Here is a 24471-nt window from a genome sequence, read left to right as displayed (position 1 = left end):
TGGGTGGGGTGGGAGTTTGGACATCTACATTTTTAGGAAGCCCAGATTATTCTGCAGCAGTGCACCCTCAGGCCTCACTCTGATCAGCGCTTCAGGAGCCAAAAGCATTTCAGAGATGTGTGATTGGTCTTTGTGTCTCTAGTTCTGCGCTCAGTGCCTGGCACATAGCAGATGGTCAGAAGCATTTTGCTATGTTGAACAAGCAAACTAGACCTCTGGGATGGGAAGCAGACCTGCCGATATGAAAGCTTCTGTCTTTAGGTCCCTCTCAATGAAGGTGTTTCGGGGCCAGACTGTCATTTCAGTTCCCTAGCCTGCTGCAGGTGCTGCAGAGCTACTGCCTCAGGCCACTCGGGAGGGCTGCCTGGCCCAGCAGCCCACTGGGAAGGAGAGAAAGCGCCCTGCCCTCACCATCTGGCCTGCTGTGGCCTCTGTGTGCATCCCTCCTGGGAGAGGCCAGAGCTGGAGAGACGGGCTCCTGCCATAGCCGCAGGGCTATTCTGCTGTACGACCCTCGAGCCCAGGGTCCCGCACGTGTCAGCGGACAGTATGGATGGGCCACAGGCGAGGCTCAGGAGAGAGGCAGGCTGCAGGTCCCCAGCACTGGCTCCCATGCCTGGATGCCCATCTAAATTACTCGGGCAGTGTGCAAAGGAGCTTCTGCCTAGTGATTCTGATCCCAGAGATCTGGGTGACTCTACCAGGGAGGAGAACAACACAGCCAGAGAAGCCAGGGTCTGAGCCACAGAGAGAAGGAAGCACATGGCTGAAGAGCAGTGACACTTAGATCCCCAGCACCACACTGGCTGAGCTCCTAGAGGCCTGGAGCAGGAGCAGGGCCTGCACAGGAGCGCTGAGCTTCACGCTTGCTGCCCTGGCCCTGACTCCCCTCCCTCCTCCCCTCCCTCCTCCCCTCCCTCCCTCTTCCCTGCCCAAGCTCAGGCAGAGTCAGCCTCAAGCCCTGGGGGTCGTTTGCTCTGAAATGCAACTAGGACGGATTCTGCCATCCAGAGATGGGGCATTTATGATACGAAATCCTGATAAGGAAGAACATTAAGTGAAAGGCCATCCCTACCCACACAAGCTCAAAATTAACTACTGACTTATTATAATCAACAGACAGGGATATGTTTTGCTTGACATCATATGGAAATGTGCATCTCCTACAATGAATTGTAAAGCCATTCTGATAGCTAAATATTAGCTAATGTTTACGCAGCTAAGTGCTACCTGATGCCAGCACAGTGTAAATACTTGTGTGCATTAGATCATTTAATCTTCAGCCCAATTAAGGAGCTACCACTGCCACACCCTGTGGTAGAGGAAGGTCAGGCTTAGAGAAGCAAAGGAACTTACCTCAGCACTCAGTTAATAGGAACAGGGCAAAAGATTTGAACCAAGTCTAGCTGCGTGTACTCCTATTCTTGACTCCACTAAGAATCTTGGTCTGTTTTCTGCTAGGTAAATTATGAACAACAGAAGTTTATGCGGTCCTGGAAGTGTGGGAATTCTAAGAGCATGGTGCCAGCAGCTGGCAAGGGTCATCCCCTGGCGTAAGTTTGAGGGTGAGTGGGTGTAAGAGACAGAGAGGACGTGGGCCAAGCTCAACCCTTCATTAAGCGCCCACTCCCATCCCAGCAGCGTCAGTCCACTCAGGAGTCCACTCGGAGCCCTCGTGACTTTGTTATCTCTTAAAGGCCTTTTGATGTGATCACGGTGGTAATTAAATTTCAGATAGCCACGGGACTGTCTCCCTGTATGAAATGTAAGACTGGATATTTAAATTGAACCACTTGGCCAGGGCTCAACAAACATCTTTTAAATTTAAAACAAAGCTCCAGGTGGCCTGAAAAGTCTAGACAGCCCCTGCTCAGGGAGTGGCCTGGAGAAATAGAGTGGAGTAAAGGCAACTCAGAGGGCCCCCGACTAGGAAGAGGCAGAACCGGGGGTCTAGACAGCAGCCCTTCGTCAGGCATGCTACACAACCAGCCAGCACAGAGGACCCCTTCACAGGGTCGGAAGCCACCCCATCTCCCTTCCGACCTCTAGCTCCAACTCTTCCCTTCCCCGCTTCCCCCAGAGAGGGAATCATCTCTGTTTAACCCTCTACCCACGCCAACAGCACATGCTCTGGAGAACTGGCCAGAGGACGGGGTGACAGAGAGCTCTCTGCACGACCCTTCCTGGGCACTTGCCAGGTGCTGCCTCCTGAAAGCAAGGAGGGTCCCAAGTGGCCTGGCCCGTCCAAGAGAGAGTGCTCCTGATTTCTGCAGCAGGAGCAGAGCCCAGAGGCAGGCTTAACTGGGGCTTAACACTCGCGATACATCCGCTGGAGTAATTAGGGGCTTCCCTTCGCCTCCCACGGAGAATTAATCGCAGGCTCACAGGTCCTGGTAGCTGGGAGGATTCAGGGGGGATGGGGGCGGGGGCTGCGGGAGACTGCATCCAAGCCTCACACAAGGTAACAGGCTTCCTCCTTGGCAGAGGAGGAGCCTGGGGCCCAGGACCCGACTTGGGGCCAGGGAAGGGATGGCCAGATGAGAAGGAACAAATTCTGGAGCCAGTCACAGAGGCACCCTTCTTACTGGCTGTGAGAGCTCAGCCCTGCCTCTCAGACCTTGGTTTCCTCCGCTGTACCGCAGCCCCCACCTTTAGGACTGCCAGGCCCGACGCACGCGCTGTTGTTACTGAAGTGTGATCACCCCCACTAGTGGCAGAGCTGGGCAGGAACCCAGACCTCCTGATTCCCAGCCCCGGACTGTCCTGCGTATGACTAGAACATGCCCCTCTTGGAAAAGTTCTTTGCTCTTTACTCTTTGAAATAGTTCCGAGTCCACAGGGAATCATCTTTGTTTTACCCTTGGCCTGAACCCACACCAATGGCACATGCGCAAGAGAACTTGCCAGAGGACAGGGGTGACAGAGAGCTCTCCGCATGACCCTTTCAGGGCACAGCCACTTGGTCAGGACACAGCCATGGTTTCCCCCAACAGGTCTCCCTTCCCAGTTTTGCAAAGGGTCCCTCCTGCTAAGCCTTGCACCTTACTTCCTACTTATGCCCTGCATAGCATGAGCATGAGTCAGGGGCGCGGTGGGAATGAGACCCCACTCTTCCTGGGTTCTCCCGAAGGTCTGGGTTGTGCTACAGGCCCAGCCTCCTCTCTGGACGGTCAAAAACCAGGGTTGAGGAAATGCTCAGGGCGCTCCCTGGAGATAAGCCAGAGATACGAGGACAGTCTCCAGACCCCATTCCCTCATCTTGGCAGGAAGCTTGTCTGCTCTCATCCAAACCTGGAAAATCCTAGATTATCACTCCAGATGTGCAATGATACACAACATTCCAGCCTAGCCCATTCTTAGCCCCCCACCCAACCCCAGAGATTCTCAAGTCTCCCTGAGCTGGCCCTAGTGGCGCTGGAAACTTAAGAGATAAACTGCAGAGAAAGAGCAGGTGTCAGGAAGGGGCACAGGGCAGAGGTCACACAAGTAAGCCAGCTCTGTTTACCGAGCCTGCGTCGGGGGCCCAGATAAACTCCCCTCTGGTCTCAGGAGCCACCGAGATAACATTACCCGGCAGCTGGGTCTCAAGAAAAGTTTGACAATTAAACATCCTGCTTCCGAACATGTTACTTGCGTTATGTTTCCCGGGTGGAGTTTCCCTTCCTTCTGGATTTTAAAAATGCAGGGATTCGATTGCCTTGCCTCGTGTCATTTCAGGCAGATGGTAGGCGGCTACAAAGCCTCACTGGAGACCAGCCACTGTGTCCGGCTCCCCCAAGTCAGCCCAGATGGGGGAGACCAGACTGCCATGTTGCCCCGCCAGCTCACCGCCTGGGGGATGGGGGAAAATCCCCTCTGCTCTTGCTCAGGGCAGCACCTTGGCCCAAACAGCTGCCTATGCTGAGGCCACACTGGGCTGCCACTCGGAGCACGAGGCCCAGCCGTGTCACCTTCCCAGTGAGCACTTCTGTCCTCCATTAACGATGCTCCTTTCACCAAGAAAATGGCCCTGGTGCAAGCCAGACTCACAGCTCCCCTCCAGAGCACTGAGAATGAAACCCAGGCCAGTTCCACCTAGGATGTGACTGACAGACAACTGCAGACAGGTGGCCTGCCCATCCCCAGAAGGCCTAGGAGCTGCCTGTGTTTAACCAGCAAGCACCAGTCAGTCGATACCTGCAGCTCCTACTGCTGACAGGGGGAAGCAAGGACTCAGGAGCTGTGGAGGGCGTTGTCCATCTCTAGGGCACTGTGGCTCCACGGACTTATTTTCCCTGGACCCCTGTCAGGTGAGCCTGGCCCCTGGCCAGATGGAAACCAGACCAATTTCCTTCACCTGCTGATACCACCGTGGGCTGGGACAGATGGCCAGGCCCAGCCTACACTCCCATCCCCAAACTCTGCATCCCACCTTGGGGCTGCATCCATGCGGGGGAAGGGCACCTTGTTCCCGTGGGGGCCGTCTCTGCTTACTAGGATCCCTGAGGTCCCGGGATCTCCCCCAAATCTCTGGGGTCTGTGGATGAAGGGATACCTAATACGTCGGCTTAATGACTGAAGGCTATGGCCCCAGAAGTTAGAATGAATGCAATCCAGCAGCCCGTGAAAGGGAGTTTACACTTGCAGACAAGATCACTGCCCTGGCTCCCTTCTGAAGCTCATCATGCCAAATTCTTCCCCCAAGAAATCAACGCCAGCCCATCCAAGGCGCCAATAAGCTCTACCCTTCCGTGCGCAGGGTCCCATGTACCTAGTCTTTATCACGGGGGCTAGGGAGAGAGGGAGGCAATAAGTCCAAATCTAGCCAGGTTGGTCTCTGAATTCAGACCACCCCATGGGGATAAAGGACCCTAGGGCTTCTGCTCCCAGCGCAGGTGGCCACACCTAATAGCAGATCAGGGTCCTGTCTCCTCCCTGCGGAGGCCCTCGGATGCCTCTTGACATCACCTGGCTATACCAGGGAGAGCCTCTGGAGTTCCGACACCTAACGGCCCCTTAGGCTCCCAGGCCTGTGCCCACCCTTGGCTGCTCGTGGTCTGCATTTCATAATTAGCTGATGATCCATCTGTCTGTGTTCACTGTTGGTTCAGAATGACCAGCGCCGACACCTGCTGTGTCCATCTGTCTTCCCCATCTCCCGGGCCCGCCAGTCCGCTGGGCACACTGAAATAACGGCTGACAAGGAAAGAAAGTCTGCGGAGTTTGCAGCAGCAAAGAGGGGCCACCCTGGACACGGCTCTGGCCCCACAGGTGAATCCCAGTGGCCCCGGGGTAGAATACAAATGCATCAGACTGGGCGCAAGGGCACTGGGAACCAAAACATTGCCAGCAAAATTAACAGCCTGTGGCCAGTTGCCTAAAGTTTTTGAGCTCAGTGTGAGAACACTGAGCACCCTCAGGACGAGGTCCCATTAAAATTGCAGCTCCTCCTCCAGGTGGTGACTTGCTCTCGGGGATAGGGAGGGAGGTAGTATTGCAGATCTGGGGAACAGCCTGTACTTAGAAGCTGGAACCGGGGCAACCCACACTCCAGCACACACACTCACAGCTGGCTGCAGCGTTAGTGACCAGGGGCAGGCCCTGCCTGGCCCTCAGCTCCCCTCCCCGCATCCCAGGCTCTCACTGGCCTTGAGCTCCGGGGCAGTCTGGGGGTGCGGCAGAAGTGGTCCCCAGGGGGGTGGAGTGGTGCAGGGAGAAGGCCCTGCCCAGAACCATGCCTCCAAACACAGGAGCGCCACCACAGATGAGGTCAGCTGAACGCACTTCTGGGGAGGAAAATGGCCTTTACAAGGGACGATCTACAGAGGAGTGCACACTCTGCAGGCTGCCACACTGTGTGGAACGTCACTGGAGAGCACACAGTAGGCACTGCCACACTCAACGCCTGCCCTTTGTGTGCAGGAAGCACGGGCCTTGGCTGTTTATTAAGCCTGAGGCTGCGGGGTAGGCAAGAGGCTCCATAGGAAGCCTCTATTTCTGGTGTCTCCACCCACGATTCCGCACAAGGAGGGTTGAGAGCCAGTTCCTCGCTTTGGGGCTGTTGTGAGGCTTCAGCGAGTTAACCGTGTCTTCCCGAAAGAGTGGAGGCTCCCTGAAGGCAAATCCCAGCATCCTCATGCGCCCAAGGGCACTTGATCCACTTAATGTTCCCCAAGTAAGTGAAGAAACGAAGCAACCAGCAAATACCCGAGTGAGTGCTTCTCTGGAACCTGGTGTTGTGCAAGCTAAAGAGAAAACGAGGCAGAGACCCCCAGGCTCGTACAGCTCAGCAGGGATGCAAGACGCACACTGACCAATCGAGTAGGGGGATGGGGCAGTGGGGGCCAAAAAGTGAGCCTCAGAAGGGACCAGATGATGGCTCCGATGGCCTTGAGCAAGTGTCTGAGCTTCTCTGAGCCACAGTTTCCTTAGATGCAACGTGTGGTTTATAATGGAACATCACATTAAACACGGGGTGCGCAGCGCAGCGCTGAGCACAAGGAAACTTTAGCTGTCTGGACAGGAGGAGGAGGGAGGGGACTGACCTCGTTCCGTTTGCCGTAAGACTTGCACAGTGACACGACGAACAGAAAGAGAAGGGGAGTGGGGGGTGAGACATTAGTACACAGGAACGCACACGCACGCACGCGCACATGCATGCTCGCACATGCACACACGTACACGCATACACACAGCAGTGATGGAATGACTACTAATAATAAGCCCGGCCTGGGAAAGCAGCAGAGCAAAAAATAACTCTGCTGCCCAGGGCCAGGAAAACAATGACTGTCCCCGGGAGTGTCCGCTGGAAGGATGGACGGGGCTGGCTCCCTTGGGGTTGGAGCTTTTCTTCCTTTTCCTTTTTCCCATACTTCCTGGAGGGGAAATGAGTGTGTAAGTTGGGAGCTCCCAGGATTCACAAACTCAACCTCGGACCTCAGAGGAAGGATCAGCTGTCAAAGCTCCAGCCTACGAGGCCCCAGAACTGGGGGGAAACAGCCCGAAGGGTTCACTCTCCAAATGCTGCTCGCAAATGCACAACCGGATTCACCAAGAATGACAACAGTGGCCCCGTCCCCACGCCGCCGCTTGCTGAGTTCCAGGCATCGCTAAGTGCTTCGTTCAGACTGTTCATTTACTGTTTTCAATATTCTAGGAGGAAAGCGGTACCATTTCCAGCTCCACAGAGACTGAGACTTACCCAGGTAACCTCGCCTATTCAAGGTCATATCCATAGTAAGCCACGGAGCTCAGATTCACACGCAGCCAGGCACTCCATGGCTGGACTACTTTGTCCTCCTTAATGACACCAGACTGCCGGGAACAAGACAGAATCTCTGCCACAAGGATCTCAGCTGGTGGTTCCATCTGCTGCTCTGCCAGTTCTCGTGGAGGTGACTTTCAATCTACTGGAGTTGCCCCGGGCCAGGCAGAAGGGATGCCTGTGTTGGGGTAAAGCTCTGCTCCACCACAGGTTAGGTCCTGAAAAGCGACTCCTCTCTCTAGGCCTCCACTCTGCATACACATCGTGGAGGCACTAATCCTTGCTTCACTTGGGAAATTAATGAAATACAGGAAAGTGCAAGCCCAGTGCCGGGACACCACAGATTCTCAATAAACATGACTTCTGTACTTCTTTCTGCTGCTTCAATGTGCCCAGCACAGCCTTCTGCACGCTGAGATGTTTATTTTGCTCCCCTGGAAGGTTCTGAGGGCACCGATTAGCACTGGGCCTGGAAAGGAATCCACTCTGCATTTCCCGAGTTTCCCAGTGGCCCCCTAGGCCACTCCGAGCACCTGAGAGTTCGTGGCTGACCTTTGTGCTTCCTTCCTCCAGCCCTGCACCATCCTCTGGACCCAGGCCAGCTTATCAGAGGTCACCTTGAACCAGCAGGTGCTCCAGTGGAGAGGCCAGCAGTGGGCAGTGGCTCTTCTGGGTAGTACCCAAGGGCCCAGAGAGGGTGGCAGTGTGCCCAAGCTGGAGGGACAAGGCCCCACTTCCGAAGGAAACGGTGGGGGACTCTAGATACACACTGTCATCCGGGAGCTATCATCCTGAAACTTTAAACAAATATATCCTCTCCTGAATCGTCAACAGCACTGCGCTCCTGGGCTTCCGAGAGACAAGCCAGTGGATCCAGGAAAGAGCGGGGAAGGGGGTCCTCGTTCCACACGCTCCCAAATCACCTGACCCTGGCCCGGTGCCCTCCACACACACATCCTGTGAGCGTGCCCCACTCTGACATCACACCCTGGAGACCAAGGCAAAGGTCAACAGACACAGCCTGGTTTCCTCTTCCGTGCAACACAGCGGCCAGCGAGGGCCAGAGGCCAGTAGCCGCTCCACACACGGCCTGCAGGGGAAGTGGCCTCACCGCTCCCGCTCCGCCAGCTGACATGCTCACACCTTCCTTTCTGCTGCGCTCAGCAAAGCTGGGCTTTGGACCCAGGCACAAAGGCTGCCATTAGGAAACTGCAGCCAGACCACACCGGAACAAGGTTTCTGGAGAGCGTTCTGGTACTCTCTAGGCCCAAACTTGCATTCTCTTTGACTGAGCTATTGGGACCTCTAAGAAATTATTTACAGGAGTGTGTAAAGTATATGCATGTGCGCGTATGTGTGTACATAGACAAAGATGTTCATTGCAGCAACAAACAAGGACCATTGAATGTTCATTGATTTAAAGTTATATTGGGGCCGGGGATGTAGCTCAGCTCAGCGGCGCAGAACCTGCCTGGCAAGCTTGAGCTCCTGAGTTTGATTTCTGGTACCAAAAATAAAAATAGTTATATGAACTATAGTTCACATATTTGTTAAAGATAAGGTGGGCCTCTCTTATTGTTATGGAAAAATGCCCACAGTATACTGAGATAAGAACAAAAAAAACAGATTACACAGCAGTGTCTGTGCAACACATGGGGTGTGGAAGGGGAGGGGCTGCATAGTTCAGGTACACACACGTTAAAAAGAAAAAAATTCAACAAACCGGTAATGGCAGTTATTTGGGGGAAGAATACAAGAGGAGGAAGAGAACGGTTTTGCTTTCTACTTCATACACTTCTATAATGTTTCATTTCGTTTGAATATGGCTTTCGCAACTTAAGACACTTCCACCTTAGAAAACAACTGTGTCCCCTCAGCCAGTCCTGTGGCTCCTGAGAGCCTGGGGTACCGTGCTGACCTCCAGCCCTCGCTCCTTCCCGTGGGGCTCAACGCCGAGCTCCTGAAGCCAAGACCGGCAACCCTAGCTGCACAGAGTTACTCGGGTTACCTGGCGTGCTTTGAAAGCCACTCCTGCCCAGGTGCTGCCCATCCCACTGGAGTCAGAGCCCTGGAAGTAGGACAGGGTTGGGGACTTACGGAGTATTAAGAGCTCCTAGGTGCGTCTACACTGGGGAGAGCTGAGACTCACTGAACTGGACCAACACCTCAAGGACCAATGAAAACAAAAAGCAAAACACCTCTACAAATGGAAAGCACTGCTATAGGGGAGTCTGTTCTATCAAGAGTCAGCTCGGCCCGTAATCTCAGCAGTTGGGAGACTGAGGCAGGAGGATCAGCCAGAGTTCAATGCCAGCCTGGACTACATAGAAAGGCCCTGTTTTATTCGAAAGACCAAACCAAACCAAACCAAACAAACAAACAAAAGAGTCAGCTCTGCCCTCAAGAAGTCTGGTAGGGAGTTTGCGTCCAGCTTCTCCCCGCCAGGCCCTGCCTCCAGGTTGGGAGTCCATCAGCGGGAAGGAGGAAAAGCAAACAAGAAGCCGGTTCCTGAGCTGTGAGCTGTGGCTGTGCCTGCGCCTTCCTGGGCAGCCTGTGCCCACCCCACGTCCCTCCCCGCATCGGTGACTCAGAGGGGTCAGAGTCTGGCCCTGCCTGGCCCAGGAGCAACAGCTGCAAGACACGGAGGTGCTCAGCCCACAGAAGGTGGGGCCAAATACCTAAAGGCCTATCGCAGTGGGAAGCTCACACCCAGGCAGGTAAAAGGGAGGCCGGGCAGAGTGAGGGGAGGGGCTTCTCCCACTGTCAGGAAGAACCTGCCAACCATCAGAGCTGGATGAGAAGGAAGGGGCTGTGGACGAGTGGTATCCGTTCGTGATGCTGCTGGAAGACCCCCGTCCCATCACTTTTGCAGAAGGCAAAGCCCCGTTCACTGGTGGGTGGGACCTCAGTTGGATCCAACCCAAAGTCAGAGGGGAACAACACCACACATCACATACTAGTACTAACTTCAAATCAGTCAGAGACCTCGATGCGAGAATAAAAACATACAAGTCTTGACAGGCACAAGTCCTCATGACCTTGGATTAGCCCTGAGTTCTAAGGAAGGACATGGCAATCACGGAAAAATACATAAACTGGGATTTATCTATTTATTTCTTACTTTCATCAAAATTGAAAACTCTTGTGCTGCCAAGGCCAGATGTGATATCACATGCCTGTAAGTCCCAGGAGGATGAGGCAGGGAGATCACTAAGCATCAAGGTCAATCTCGCTACATAGGGAAACCCTGTCTGGGAGACAAAAACAAACAAACAAAAACACACAAAACAAAAAAAAACTTTTGTGCTTCAAAGGACATCAGTAAGAAAGTGAAATGACAATTTATAAAATGGGAGAAAATATTTGTCAATCATGTATATGATAAAGAAGTCATATCTAGAATGTATAGATAACTTTTTGGAATTGTGAGAAAGATAGATGATAGATAGATAGATAGATAGATAGATAGATAGGAGATAGCTAGACATGCCTTCATACCATTGTATGGTCAAAGTACTGGAAGTTGAAACCATCAACAGTTGGAGGTGTTTGTATGTGAAGCATCCAGAGCAGGGAGTTCATAGAGATGGAAGGTAGGCAGTGGTTGCCGAGGGCTGGGGGTAGGGCTGCAGGAAATAGGAAGTAACTGCTACTGGGGTTTCTTTCCCAGAAGATGAAGATTTTCTAAAATTGACTGGTGGTGGCCGCACAGCTTGTGATAGACTAAAAGCCACTGAATTGCATACTTTAAAAGCATGAACTATACAGTATATAAATGATATCTCAAAAGAGCTGTTCTTGGTCGGGTGTGGTGATGCACGCCTATAATCTCAGGACTCGTGACTGAGTCAGGAGGATCAAGGAGGATCGCTGGAAGTTTAAAGGCAGCCCGGGCTACACAGTGAGTTCAAGGCCGGTCTGAACTACATAGGGAGACCCTGTCTCAACAAACAAACAAACAAAAAGCTGTTATTAAAAAATGAGAAGAGAAAAGATGTCACTCTTGATTAAGGGGTTCTTGACAACATCTCTCTCAGACTAATTCCTCCAAAGTCCAACCAAGACCCCTCAGCAGCCGCACGGACACCCCCTGTGTTCCTCATCTGGTGGCCAGCAAGCCGTGTCAGCAGGAAAGGCCCCCACGCCACCCCACCCGTCAGGACGGGAGGAAATCAGCGCTGGACTCTGCAATCCCCACGTCACTGACCACCCCTTAGTCCACAGCAGCAATGAAGGAGGAACCCTGACTTTAAGAGACACCGCCTGGTTTCCCTGGTCCGGTAACACAGAACCCGGGTCCCTATCGCTGAGACGGGAAGAGCTGACGGCTGAAACAGCCCGCGCTCTGCCTGGAGAGTCCGCTGGCCCCAGAACACCCCGGAGTGCCGTAAAAATTTCCCAATCAGGCAGCAAAACTGGGAACGCCATCAGCTCCTGTTTGGCTCCCAGGACAGGAAAGCGGCACTTAAAATCCCTCAGCCCCGCTCCGATGCTGGAATACCCCGCGCGGGGCGAAACCCGCTCACCTTCTCGGAACATGTTCCCACCGCTCTTGGAAGCCCCAGCCTGGAACTCGGCCCAGCCTTCCTTCCCCGCTCCAGTCCAGGCTGCACAGGGCCCCGCTCTGCCTACCGCCTTCTCTTTTTCTAAAAACCACATGGGACCTGGAACCACCAAACCACTCAGCACGAGGCCACCATGGTCAGCGGTGTGCACAGCCAGCCCTGCTCCACGCCCAGAACCGCCCTCCGCTGAGTTCCGAGGTCCCTGAAAGAAGTATTCTGTCCTGACCTCCCTTGTGCTCCCTAAAGGATCTAGTAACGTCGGGAGCGTGGTCGATTCTCATGAAAGCCATGTCGCCTACCTGATAAAACTCAGTCCAGTCCACTCAAGAAGAGGGGTTGAAGGGAGGGGAAGGGAATGAGGAAAAAAGAGGAATCAAGGCGTATCACGTCTGGTACAGACTCCCTATGACGAATGTGATCATTATGTATATCGAAAATGTACCAATAAACTTAATTTAAAGGTCCTGAGAACTTACCATGTGCCTAGCTCTGTGTTGACACTGCAACACGAAGGCAAATAAAACACGGCACAGCTCTAGCCCCAGGAGTCACGGGCCGGGAGAAAAAGCAGCACAACGAGCTGTGCGTGAGGCAGGTCCAGGGCTGGGCACACACCAGAACCCCAAGGTGAGGTTCCGAGCTGGGAAGGGAAACTTCGGAACCTGTAAACGAAAGGAGTCTTAGTCTGTTTTCTGTGGCTGTGACAGAACAGAAGAAACTGGGAAATTAGTAGGGAAGAGAAGTTTCCCTTGGGTCTCACTCTGGGGGCTAAGAAGTCCGGGCCCCTGGGGGCAGCTTCTGGGGAGGCGGGGGCTTTCAGGAGGCATCAGAACATGCAAGAGAAGCAAAAGGTCAAGGTGCCCACGAGGAAGGGTACAAGAGGCAGCGTCGCTTTACAGCCGCCTGCTCTCTCCGAACCGACCTGCTCCCACGGGACAGGCATTACACAGTCCCGCCGGTGTGAGGCCCCGGGGCACACGCGTGACTGGTCTACGCCACCTGGCGGAACTGTACCGCGCTGCCTGATGGGACAGTCATGCATGTACCACGGGCGGGCAGTGAGACATCCGAGTTAGGGCCCCACTGTGAACATGTGAACGCCTCTTAAGGGCCCAGTCACCTGCTGAAGGCTCCAGTCTCTTTAGCAGGTGGCAATCACAATGGCAGTCAAGTTTCAACAAGAGCTCGGAAGGGACAAATTCTATTCAGAGCATCACAGAAGGTTTTCCTGAAGGAGGGGATGTGGGGCAGGACGGAGGGCTGCAGGGGAGAGATGACGCCCGTGGCAGGAGACACAGCCCAGAGGACGGGTTCTGGTGGCAGGGCTGGGGAAGGAGTGCGTGGAACAGGCTGGGGAGGGTGCCCGGGGCAGCTGGGGGCTGGGGCCGGGAGGCCAAGCTTGCGAGTGGCAGGAGCTATGCTGAGGCCTAGGCGGACGATGAGGGCTGGGAGAGAGGAAAGAGAGAACCATAAAGCAGCAGAGGCCCCAGCCAGCGAAAGGATGTGGGGGTGGAAAGCATGGCACTGCGTGGAGAGGAAGGGCAGGTGGCGGGGGGCTGGAGACCAGAGGAGGGAAGGGAGAGGAGGGAGCCTGGCGGAGGAGGAGAGCCCCTGGCATGCTGGTGAGGTCAGGCTGGGTGATGAAAAAGTTTAGGCGGCAAAACATGTGGAGTGTGCAGAGAAGTGGAGGTGGAAGCTAGAGTAGGAGGTTTGGAGAATGAACAGTCCCACCCCAGAGGCTTCTGGGACGGCTGGGATGCACTCACAGGGCTGGGACAGATCTCAGAGTTGGAATGGGGTCAAGGAACCCCAGGCCGCGGCTCGCACAGGTGTTTCACCCGCTCACTTTGACTCGGACTTGCAACATTCCATGTGGGGGGTTCCCAGCTCTGGAGAAGGAGGGCACAGTGCCCCAAGTCACTTCTCTCCAGGCACCACTCAGCGGTGAGACTTGGCCCTCTCACACTTGGCTGGAAATACAGAGCACTGGAAACACGGGAAGGGAACGCCAGGTCACGTCTTCGGAGCCCCGCCCCTTCTCCCTGCCCTTTCTGCTGGGGGCGGGGGGTGGAACACAACTTTCCTCGCTGCCACGGCCAACCCCAGGACATCATCTGTTGCTGGGTCCCCTGGGGGAGGAGGAGAGAAGCCTGCCAAGCTGGCTGCAGCAGAGCCCTGCATGGGGCAGGGGAAGCCTGCCAGGCCTTGCATCTGGTTGGGCTTCCTGCCCTACTCCCCATCCCTGATTCCTCATCAGGCCGAGGCTCCGAGGTGAGAGGGGACACGGCCAGCCCACCTCCCGCCAGCACCCCTCCAAAGTCACGTCATCCGAGCATTCCAGAGGGGCAGGGGGCCCCCTCCCTCTGACCTCAGCCTGTTGCACTTGGCCAGAGCCCACCCCCAGGGAACAGGCCCCCTCCCCACACGCCTGCTCACACCCAGGCCCATGCAGACAAAAGCGTGTGAGCTATAGATTCCAGCCCGCCGAGCCCACACACTGGAGCCCGGACAGAGCCCACCCCACCCAACCCTGGCCGCCTGGAAGCCGGCCGTGCGGGTAGCTGGGCGCTGAGGCACGGAGCCAGAATGTCAGTAAGCGGAATCTCCCTCCAGCTTTTACAGGGGTCAGAGCCGGACGGCAAAGAGGGAAGCCCCAAGTGTGGTGCCAGATTCTCACACTAAATCCCAGCCGTGCCTCTAGTTTGTATAGGACAGTGATGGCGAACTTCTAAAGCTTTCAGTGATTACAAGTAGCCCGCTGTGGCACGCGGGCCATAGACTTGCCACTGCTGGTCTAGGATCTTGGACAATCACCTAATTTTTTGAGTCCCCAGCTCCACACCTGTAAAAGGAGAGTAAGAAGAAGCCATGCCCTGGGTGGTTTGAGTGAGGATTAAACGGGACAATGCAGGCCGGGTGTTTAGCGTACTCCTGGCCCCTCAGTGTGTGGTAGATCCTATTTTTATTTCCTGGATTTCCTGGGAATTCTCACACCAAAGGCAGTACCAAGGCAGACTTAGTCTCCACCTTCCCAATGTCCATCAGTGGGCTCCAAATACAGGTAAGGAAGAGATCTGCCAATATTATTTTATTGTTTACAAGTGGGTACAGTGGCACATGCCAGTAATCGCAGCACTCAGAAGGATGAGGCAGGAGGACTGCTGTGAGTTTAAGGCCAGCCTACACTACATAGTGTGAGCCTGACTCGACGCAAAATAAAACAAACAAAAAAATCAAATAGAAATATTTTATTACTTATTTCACCTTTCTTATTTGACTTTTTTTTTTTTTTTTTTTTTTTTTTTGGCAGTACTGGGGACTGAATGAACCCAGGATTTTTTGCACTAAGTTACATTCTCAGCTCCTATTTATTTATTCATTTATTTATTTTATTTGAGACAGCATCTCACTAAGTCGCTAAACTGTCCAGGCTGAGCTAGATCCTCCTGCTTCAGCTTCCAAGCGCTGGGATTACAGGCGTGTGCCATCAAGCCCAGCGTATTTTTTGGCTTATTTTTATAATCATTTCTCTTGGGTAACAGAGCGTGGGCTGCTGCTCCGCCCGCAGTGCACAGAAGCACTTTCAGCAAGTTGTTGTCATCTGGGTGCTTGCACTATGCATAAACAACTCAGAGCTGTCCAAGCAGCCCAGGAAACTCCAGCACTCTCACACACACAAAAGCTTTGCCCCGGGATCCTGCTCTGGCCCTCACCTCCCTGTCCAAGAAGCAGAAAGTCCAGCAGGGAGCCCCATGTGGCTGCCGGATGGCCCGAGCCGGCCCTGATGCCCTCGTAGCACCGGGGTGGGTGCAGGAAGCAGGAGGGGCTCCCTCTTGCCTGTGGACAAGGAGAAGCCAGCCCAGCCCCTTCCCGGTAAGGGCGAAGGCCTCCAACTCACAGCCCAGAAGGAAACAGATGCAAAACCCACCGACCGCCCTTGGAGAAGATTCCCTCTCCCCAGGGAGCAATCCTCTTTATCCAAGGTAATGAGCCCAACCACCCCGTAAAATTAAAATGGGCCAAGAATGTAAATAGGCATTTACCTAAAACAAATGGCCGATCCATACATGAAAAGATACCCAACCTCAGGTGTTCCTGAAAAAAGCCGTATCAGAACTACAAGGTATTGTTTCTGTTCTGTCTGAAAGGCAAAGACCTTCAAGTTCAGAAAGACCCGGCACTGATAACGCTCAGAAGAAACAGCTCTGTCCCATATTCTGTGGGAGGCAGTGGGTTCTTTTCAGGAGGCCATTTGCCAACACACATCAAAATGAGAAATGTAAAGCCTCTGACTCACCAATTCCCCTGCCAGGAATTTATCTGGGGGAATGAACTCACAACAGCACGTCAGGTTATATGTTCAGAGATGTTCTGGCAGCACCCACCAAGTTGTTCTGGAAATTCTCAGAATAAATACCTTGCCTCATCCCCAAAGTCAGCCGGTCTAGGTTTGCCGACAGGGACATTCGCCTAGGGCAGGGTAAGGAGAGTACGGTAGAGAAGCAATGATCCCTCTTGCAAACATACTCTCAAAGGCAACGCTGGCCTTGTCTGAGGAAGTGACATTCCTGACACTGCACAGAGGTTCCATCCATAGCCCACACTGTCGGGTCTGGCTCTAACCACAACGCTTACAGTGTTGGGAGCACTGCCCTGGCTGGCCGAGTCACAGGGTACCACAGTTTTGTGGCACCTGAGGAAGGGACAGACCACATAATTGAGCTCACGGAATCTATGCACAAACCCTGCAGAGGCTGTCAAGCAGCAGCTCCACGCAACAGAAGATGCTGAGGTTCCAGAAGGGTACGTGACTTACCCAAGGTCAAGGCCAGAGCATAGAGCTGGATTCCAATCCCGCTGAGCCTAGTTCCAAACCTCACGCTCACTGGCTTTCAGAAAGCCAGGGGGTTTGAGGAGCTCCCGGGAGTGAGAGGCGGGAAGAGCCAGAAGAGATGGCTGAGCTGAAGGAAGACGGAAGGGGACAGGCCCAGCCTCGGTGGGCTTGCTGGTCCCATCCACTTGCTTTCCTGTGGCCGGGCGGTTTATTTGGAGGAAGCTGTGGGCACGCCAGAGCTCAGTCCTGATCCAGGCACCCTGTTTCCAGCACAGAGGCTGCAGCAAGTGGGGGGAGGGCGATCTGGAGTCACAGGCCCATCTCTGTCACCACAGGCTCTGAGACTTTGCAGCTATCAAGCAAACACTCCGCAAGCCTGAGACTAGAGGACAACTCCATGCCCTGTGCCACTTCCAGGCCCTGACATCATTCTCCTCACAGACACAAGTGGGGCTCTTGACAGAGGAACTAGGAGCAAGGGCCATGTCCCCTAAGTTTCAAACACAACTGGACAGGACCAGCGTTGGCTGACAGACAACAAAAGAATCAAGCTCTCTGGACCAGAAAGGAACCTGAAGGGTCACTGATTGCTGTCTGGTGTTTATGTATGTTCAGCATCAAAGAGGAAGTCACGAGGGAGGTGGTCCATTCAATCTCTGGGCTTGTGACCACCGAAGCGTTCGTGCTTATGTTCATTGGGTCTGCCTCCTGCTGGCTCCTGTCTGGACCCACGAGCTCTGCCCCGCGACCACAGGGGCAGATCACCCCCTCTCCCGAGAGGGCCCCTCCCAGGCCCTCTGCCTCTCTGGCTCACCTCCTGCGCTTCCTGTACTTTCACCAGTGGGCTACCCTCCTTGCGCCCTGCCCCCAAAGTGTGGGTGGGCGGGGGATTCCCACCTTCACTGCGCGGAGGGATGCAAACAGACTGCCAGGGCAGAGCAGAAGCAGATGCTCCCCGCTTCCTTCTTTCCTAACTTGCTAACCCTAAACGCGAATGCATTCTAAGAAATGCGAACTCTGAGGCCTCAACTCCAGGAAGCCAGGAGTCACGCAGGCTGCTGGCTGCCAAAGAACTCATGTGTGACCCACCTCTGGCACCTGCTTCCAAGCCTCCTGCTACCTGCGCGGGGCCACTGATGTCATGGGTCAGAACCTGTGATGTATTTTTTTTTTCCAGGCTAGAACTCTTTATTGAGAATCTACTCAAGACATAGGGCAGTGACCAGGGCTGGGGGACAGGGTGTGGGGAGTTAGCCTTTAATGGGAAGGGTTTCAGTTTTGCTAATGTTGCTAATGTAAATGGAATTGTTTTCTTAATTTCCTTTGCAAACTGTTCATTCAAAACCCATTACATTTATGATTATTCCACTCCAACCTTCTTCAGGGTGGCTGGAGTATTATCTAGTCTTTACTTTTTTTTAAGACAGGTCTCGATATGCAGTTCAGGCTGGCCTTAAACTCTTTTTGTAGCCCAGGCTGGCCTCAAACATGTAATGATCCTCCTGCCTCAGCCTCCCAAGTACTGGGGTAACAGGCGTGCGCCACCACGCCCAGCAGGAGTATTATCTAAAGCACTCTCTCTCCTTCCTCCCTGTGTCATGTGTAAACATGAGCAGAAATCACCTGACAGTCACTGACAAAGGCTCTGCCTCAGAGACACAGTCCCGAGCTAGTAGTCTGTCCCCCAGCTCACTTAGCTTAGCTCTGTGTGAAGTTGGGTAAAACACAGCTGTATGTATCAAATTTTATTTTTCAAACCATAAAATAACTCCACTATAAAAACATCACCAGCAAGATTTTTACGAAATGAGGGGCTGGGGATATAGCTCAGCGGCACAGTGCCTGTCTGGCAAGTTCAAGGTCCTGAGTTCGATTCCCTGTACCAAAAAAAAAAAAGATTTTTATGAAATGAGAAATCCTCTTGTAAAATAAACAAATCCCAAACTGACCCCCTTTGGAATGCAATCCAGCTCATAAAGGTGCGCATGTTTGCCGGGCTCACGGGGCTCCGTGAGCACAAGGGCACCCTACTGGTATCACCGCCCCCATTTTGCAAGAGCGGACCCTTGGGCTCAGAAGAGTTCTGTGGCTGCCTCGGGTCACACACGTGTGAACCTGGGTGCACGCCCAGGTCTGTGGAACTCCAAACCTAAAGAAGGTTCTACCTGCTTGCCCCTTTTCTCTGGTCTGGGCCCAGAACCCAGCCCCAGACCCCCACCGTGTCCCCAGCTCCTGCCTGCCGTCAGACAGCTTCAGAGCTACAGGGGACCAAGGCAGACCTAGGCAAACACAGCAGCCCAGGGTTTGAGTGGAATTAGCTCTCAGCGCTACAACTTTCGCTCCCTGGCAATCGCAATTCCCGAGCACGCTCAGAGCCTGGCAGCAACCTAGGGCGCCGTGCTCAGGCTCTACCAGCAGTGCAAGCCAGCCTGGGCTCAGAAGAGAAGGATATTCTTGCAGTCCACCTTAACCGCGTCCAAAATGGTTACTGCTGCCGTGACAGGACGCTGCCTCTGGAGATCCTGCAACGCCTCCCGCAGCCCTCGGGCCTCGGTGGGAGGCTGCTCCCTTGCCTGGAACACTCGTCCCCTTCTCCCACGTCTGCAGGGCTGCCTCCCACAAATGTGCAGAGCATCCCGTTCCTTTCCAGCCAATTCCTGACCCAGTGCCCCGCTGCAGTCCACTTCCGGGACACTTCAGTGAAGGCCTGCTAGCCCACCCCGCTGCGCGTTCCCTCCTCTCTGCAGAATAACTGAGCTGGGTCACCCAGAAGTCGGGACACTTCAGTGAAGGCCTGCTAGCCCACCCCGCTGCGCGTTCCCTCCTCTCTGCAGAATAACTGAGCCGGGTCACCCAGAAGTCGGCAGCACCGGACATGGTGCCTGGTACACAGCAGGCACCTCATAAATGCTTGCCGGATGAAAGAAGATCCGAAGGTACCGGACACAGGCAGGAGCAGAGCATGGCTGCTACAAGGTAACTGAGATGCTGCTGGGACGGTGTGGGGCCCCTGGGAAGGCATCTTCGGAGAGGGCAGGAGGTAGGGGGAGGCCGGAGCAGGGAAGAGGTCAAGGGATGAATTCGAAGTTCCTTCCACACCAGGGTGGCCCGGGGCTAATCTGTCATCTTGACAGGGCCACACCCACTGCACATGACCTCATCCAATCAGTTACCCAGGGAGCTGGGGCGGAGGGAGACAGCACCTTCTCAGAGCCAAGGAAACTTGGCCCTCAGCAGCTCCTACATGTCATCAGCGGTACCACCAAGGTGATGTGTCTGGGCTGCTGAAGACTGGGCCGCTTGTGCAAGGGGCTGGTGGCGTTCCTGCTGGTCCCCAGGCCCCCGGCCCTTCCTTCCCCGCAGGCTGGAATGCTCCCTCCTCCCCATCTCCCTTCCCACCTCTCACCCACCCTTCAAGGCCTTCCCTCCCCACCACTCAACCCAAGCCATCTCCGCGTGGAGAATGTGCTTTGGGGTTAGAAAGGCGTGTGAGTCCAAGTCCAGCTCCCCCGCCCCTGAGCTGTGTGCTGTTGAGCCTCAGTCCCGCCTTTATCAAATAAATCTCATAGGGATGCTGCAAGAATTGAAAGAGGTCTGGAGTACAAGGGCTGGTACAGCGCACGCTCAGTGTACTGTGAGTTCCCGCCAGGCCCTCCCTAGAATTCCCGTTGCGTCTGTGGGAGGTTTTCTCTTTACAGCTAGACAGTGAGGGTCTGGAGAGCAGGGCTGGGGCTTGGCCATCGGACACAGGCCCCAGGAGAGCACGAAGTACTGAAAAGTCCCGGGGCCCATGTCTGAACTCCCGCTCTGCCACACACAGTCTCTGTGTCCATGGGCAGACATTCCCACTCTTGTGGGACCTCTGCGTCCTCATCTATGAAATGGGACCAACTGAGTGCATGGTAATAGTTCTGCCCTATGCGGGGTGGGGTGCTGGGGGCGCTTAAAGAAAGTGCAGGTGTGCAGGGCTTTGCACAGGTCCTGGCGTAGAACTGTGGCTCAGGCAATGCTGGAAACCATGACCATCACCCTTGAAGGGCTGGCGGGGCGCAGAGGCAGCGGCACGTCTTTTGTGAGCCAGAGAGGGAAGTGTTTGTAACATAACAAGATGCCACGGTTCTCTGCTTCTGTGCCTTGCGTAACAGCTGATGCGCACCTAGCCAGAGCCGGCCGGCTGGGGAGACAGAGTTAGCACAAGCGGGTGCTGTATCCAAGTCAGCACACGGAGCAAGTTCCTTCTGCACCCCTGGGAGTTCCTCCCGGTGATTCACGGACAACAGTCTCAGGTTTCAAGTCTGGCAAGTGATTTTACAGCCACTCCTCCAACAACCTCCCCCAGCCCATTAGAGCGGGCAGGCCAGCGGCTCCGAGCTCCCTGGGGGCGACCCTGAGATAACCCAGCTAAGATTTTACTAAAAGCAAGATGATTCCGGGGTGTTTGCAGTGAGAGTCAGGCCACCCTCACAAGCTCAGCCTGGCAAGGGGAGGTAGATGGGAGGATCCAGAAGAGGCTCGTCCCTCAGATCTTCCACATGCAGAGGTGAGGGCCCTTCCGGCTCCCAAAGGCAGGGCCCCTGCGAGAACACTACCTCTAATGCCCATCTTCATTTCGGACAGGGACAAGGAGGTGGCTTCCCTGACTCTGCTTTGCAGGTCTCAGGAGAACAGAGAATGCTTCTGTCCAGCACTTCCTGCCCTCTCCGGCCAAGCTCACTCCAGCCCCAGTCCCGCACGGACAGCTGCCTGGGTGAGCCAACGCGCACGGGGACGCATCAGTCCTTTCCGGGTGAGGGGCGAGGCTGCAGCTGCTGCGGCCACACCTGGGCCACGTGATCGATTTCTCCTTTGAACAGAGCGACCACTCGGTGCAGCTCACGCTGTCTTAACAGCTCTTCTTCCTTTCCAAGTCCCCACGTCTCTGGCCCTCTGAGTGGGAAGTTCCATGCTGCTGGCTTCTTATTTTCTTAACACGGTAGAAATATGTGGCCTTTTCCATAATATTTAGCTCCACCTATAAGACACACAGGCGGTGCTTTTTCCACGTTGTGTTTTCAAGGGGCTGACTACTGCAGGGCAAGCTGGAGGGTCCCACACACGGTGGGAGGGGCCAGCCCTGCACACGGGGGTGGGGGGAGCAGCCGGCCATGCAGCCTGTGCTCCTAACCCACCCTGGGACACACGCAGGCATCCACTCTTCCCGTGCAGCCTACAATCTGCCTCCCTAAAGAGAGCCACTGCCGTAGGACCCTCTACCCTCAGGAGCAATCAGTGAGACTAAAGCCCACATTTGTGAGGGCAGGAGGTAATGCCACTTTTTAAAGGAGAGGTTTTTGTTTGTTTTTCCTAATGGTCTGCTTCTAACCTTTGAAGATGATGGATGAACATGTAATCTTGTATCAACCGCCCAGCAAGTATTTACTAAGCACCTGCTAAACGCAGAGGTCTGGGGAGCGAGGCAGGGGGCATGGCACAGGAGGCCCTGGGAAGAAAAGAGATCCGAATGCTCTCACCCAGAGCTCAGACAGTAACAGGAGAAATCAGACCACCACAGAATATGTACATGACACGGGGCCTAAAGCGAGGTTTAAACTTCGCTGGAACAGGGCAAAGTAAAAGCAAGGAAAAAAATTAGAAGACATAAGACTTTAGCTATAATCCACTTCAGCAACGCAGGATGTCACAGAACACTTATAACTAATCATCAGTGGAATGATTCAACCCGAAAGTTGGGCAGTACTGCATAGGATTCTTTTTCCTATAATTATCCTGTGCAAATAAGCCCAATTTATTTCCATTTGCAAGCAAGGCTAATTTAAACACAGCTGAGTCCCCAAGGGGCCTCCGGGGATGGGAGTGACAGCCTGCGGGTCTGCGCCCCACCCCCACCATGGGCCAGGCAGGTGAAGCAGAAGCGATGCCCTTCCCCGGGGCCCTTCCCGGGACAATCCGCAGAAGCGGCCAGCGGGCACTGCTCCCAGGCACTGAGCACACGGGGAGAAGGCAAGATAAGAAGGGTTTATTTCAGAGAAGGTGGGGAAACAAAGGAGGTTTAGTTTTGAAAAGCTGGCTGAGTTTTTACAGATAATGGAGGAAGGTTTTAGGTTTCTGGTCCTATTAGTGAGACCTGGGTAGGAAATTATAAAAAGAACTTTCATTCTGGGCGAAGAGGACTGGCCAGGAAGGAGTGCTCCAAAGGGATTAAAATTCACTCTGTCTTCCAGGGAGGATGGATGGAGGAGGAGCACCAACAGCCTGGTGAGGACGGGGAGAGATGGAGGCCCACGGTCCAGATTCAGCCACCCTGAAAAGCAACATGAAGTCAGTCTGCGCACACCCACGCCGTGGTGACCACACTACGGGAGAAATCTCTGGGGAGCCTGGCTGGGCGGCAGCGCATGTGGACGTTTGCTTGCCCCGGCGAGGTCTGCGGCAGACGGCGGTGCTGGCAAGCTCCGCGTCCACTGAGTGCAGAGTGCGTAAGTACAACACAGTGGGTGGGGAATGCTACGCAACACTCAGAAACCGTAAGCAGATGCACACAACGGTGCAGTCACAGTAACAATCCCAGTATGAATACAAAGAGAAACTGCCAGACAAAATCCACAGCACAATTCCACCCGTGTACATCACAAACCACGCACAGCGCAGTCTATTTGCTGAGGATACAGAGGCTAAGGTTACAAAAATGAAGAAAATGCTATGGGGAATGGGAACTGGAGTGTGGATGATGCCTGACAGAGAAAAGTAAAAGTAAAGCTGGGTCATGCTCTGCAATAGCTGGTTCATTACATAATAGCTATACTACGTAATGAACTGAAAAACGGGATGAATTTAACTGACTGCCCCCGAGGTTGGAAAACTCAGCCCGTGGCCTACACTTTTAGGCGGGAATGGCCCCAGTTCAAGGCAGGATTCACACACACTGACAAGTGTCGAGCTCAGTGATGCCCTTGTTCCAGCATGCGGTGGCCTGGAGCTCGAGAGCAAGACCCCGCCTGTTCTCTCCGCACACTGCGCCCGGTGCAAGCCCCACACAGACTTCAGAGAACAGTAAACTTCAAATGACTAAGGCAGGCATGGAAAACCCTGTGTGCCTTCGAAGAACCTGGAAGCCCCTTTCCAAGAGCGTCTGAGCTGTGCTGCGAAGGGTTCCGACAGCGGAGGGTGCTCTGCAGACAGTGGGAACGGCTGGCAGAAAGGGACGGAGAGAGACGCACGCGAGCAGCTGTTAGTGGCCTCCAGAAGCCCATCCAGGCTGACGTGTGACCTAGAATTGGGGTAATGGGGAGAGAGGGATGCAGAACGGAGACGGGTAGAACGAATGTGCAAGACAGGAGAAAAGCCAACCCTGGGCAGCGGCTCCACCATGCAGTTTGCCATCAGAGTAGCTTGGGAGCTTTGAACAAAAACGCGAACTTCCGGTTCCAGCCCCAGGCTGGGCCTACTGAATACAGAGTGGCCTCTTGGGTGAGTCCTAGCGCCCTTTCCCATCAGCTTCCAGGCAGGCCAGGCCCTACCCAACAGCGTCCAGGACGGACAGCCTAACCCCCTGTGGACCCTAAAGGTGGCCAGGAGTTCCCAGTGAACCACTGCCGCAAGCTCCCATACTCACAGCCCAGCCAGCAGCCCTCCTCCACACCGAGAAACTCCCTGGGGAGCCGGCCGGTACCTGGTGATCACTTCCGCTACCTCACATCGCAGAACCAAATTCTGCCCTTGAAACACCTCTGTTCAGGCCACCTCGTCTTTCTTGCCTTTCAAGTTCAGAGGTGGGGCAGATCTCTGTACCAATGAACCCGGGCACCTGATCTTCACGTTCCTTTTTTATA

The 24471-nt window shown here is 54.4% G+C and overlaps 1 protein-coding gene across 1 annotated transcript in view; it reads right to left on the bottom strand.

Annotated features, from left to right (window-relative positions):
- Nucleotides 1-24471, bottom strand: part of Sh3pxd2a (SH3 and PX domains 2A) — a gene marked incomplete at its 5' end in the record, with an annotated part of 196155 nt that overhangs the window by 151988 nt on the left and 19696 nt on the right.

The sequence above is a fragment of the Chinchilla lanigera genome, unplaced genomic scaffold (assembly GCF_000276665.1).
Source record: "Chinchilla lanigera isolate Chin_1 unplaced genomic scaffold, ChiLan1.0 scaffold00084, whole genome shotgun sequence".
In the NCBI taxonomy this organism is placed as follows: Eukaryota; Metazoa; Chordata; class Mammalia; order Rodentia; family Chinchillidae; genus Chinchilla; species Chinchilla lanigera.
Note: the sequence above shows the minus strand (reverse complement) of the source record. Positions and strands in the feature narration are given on the sequence as shown.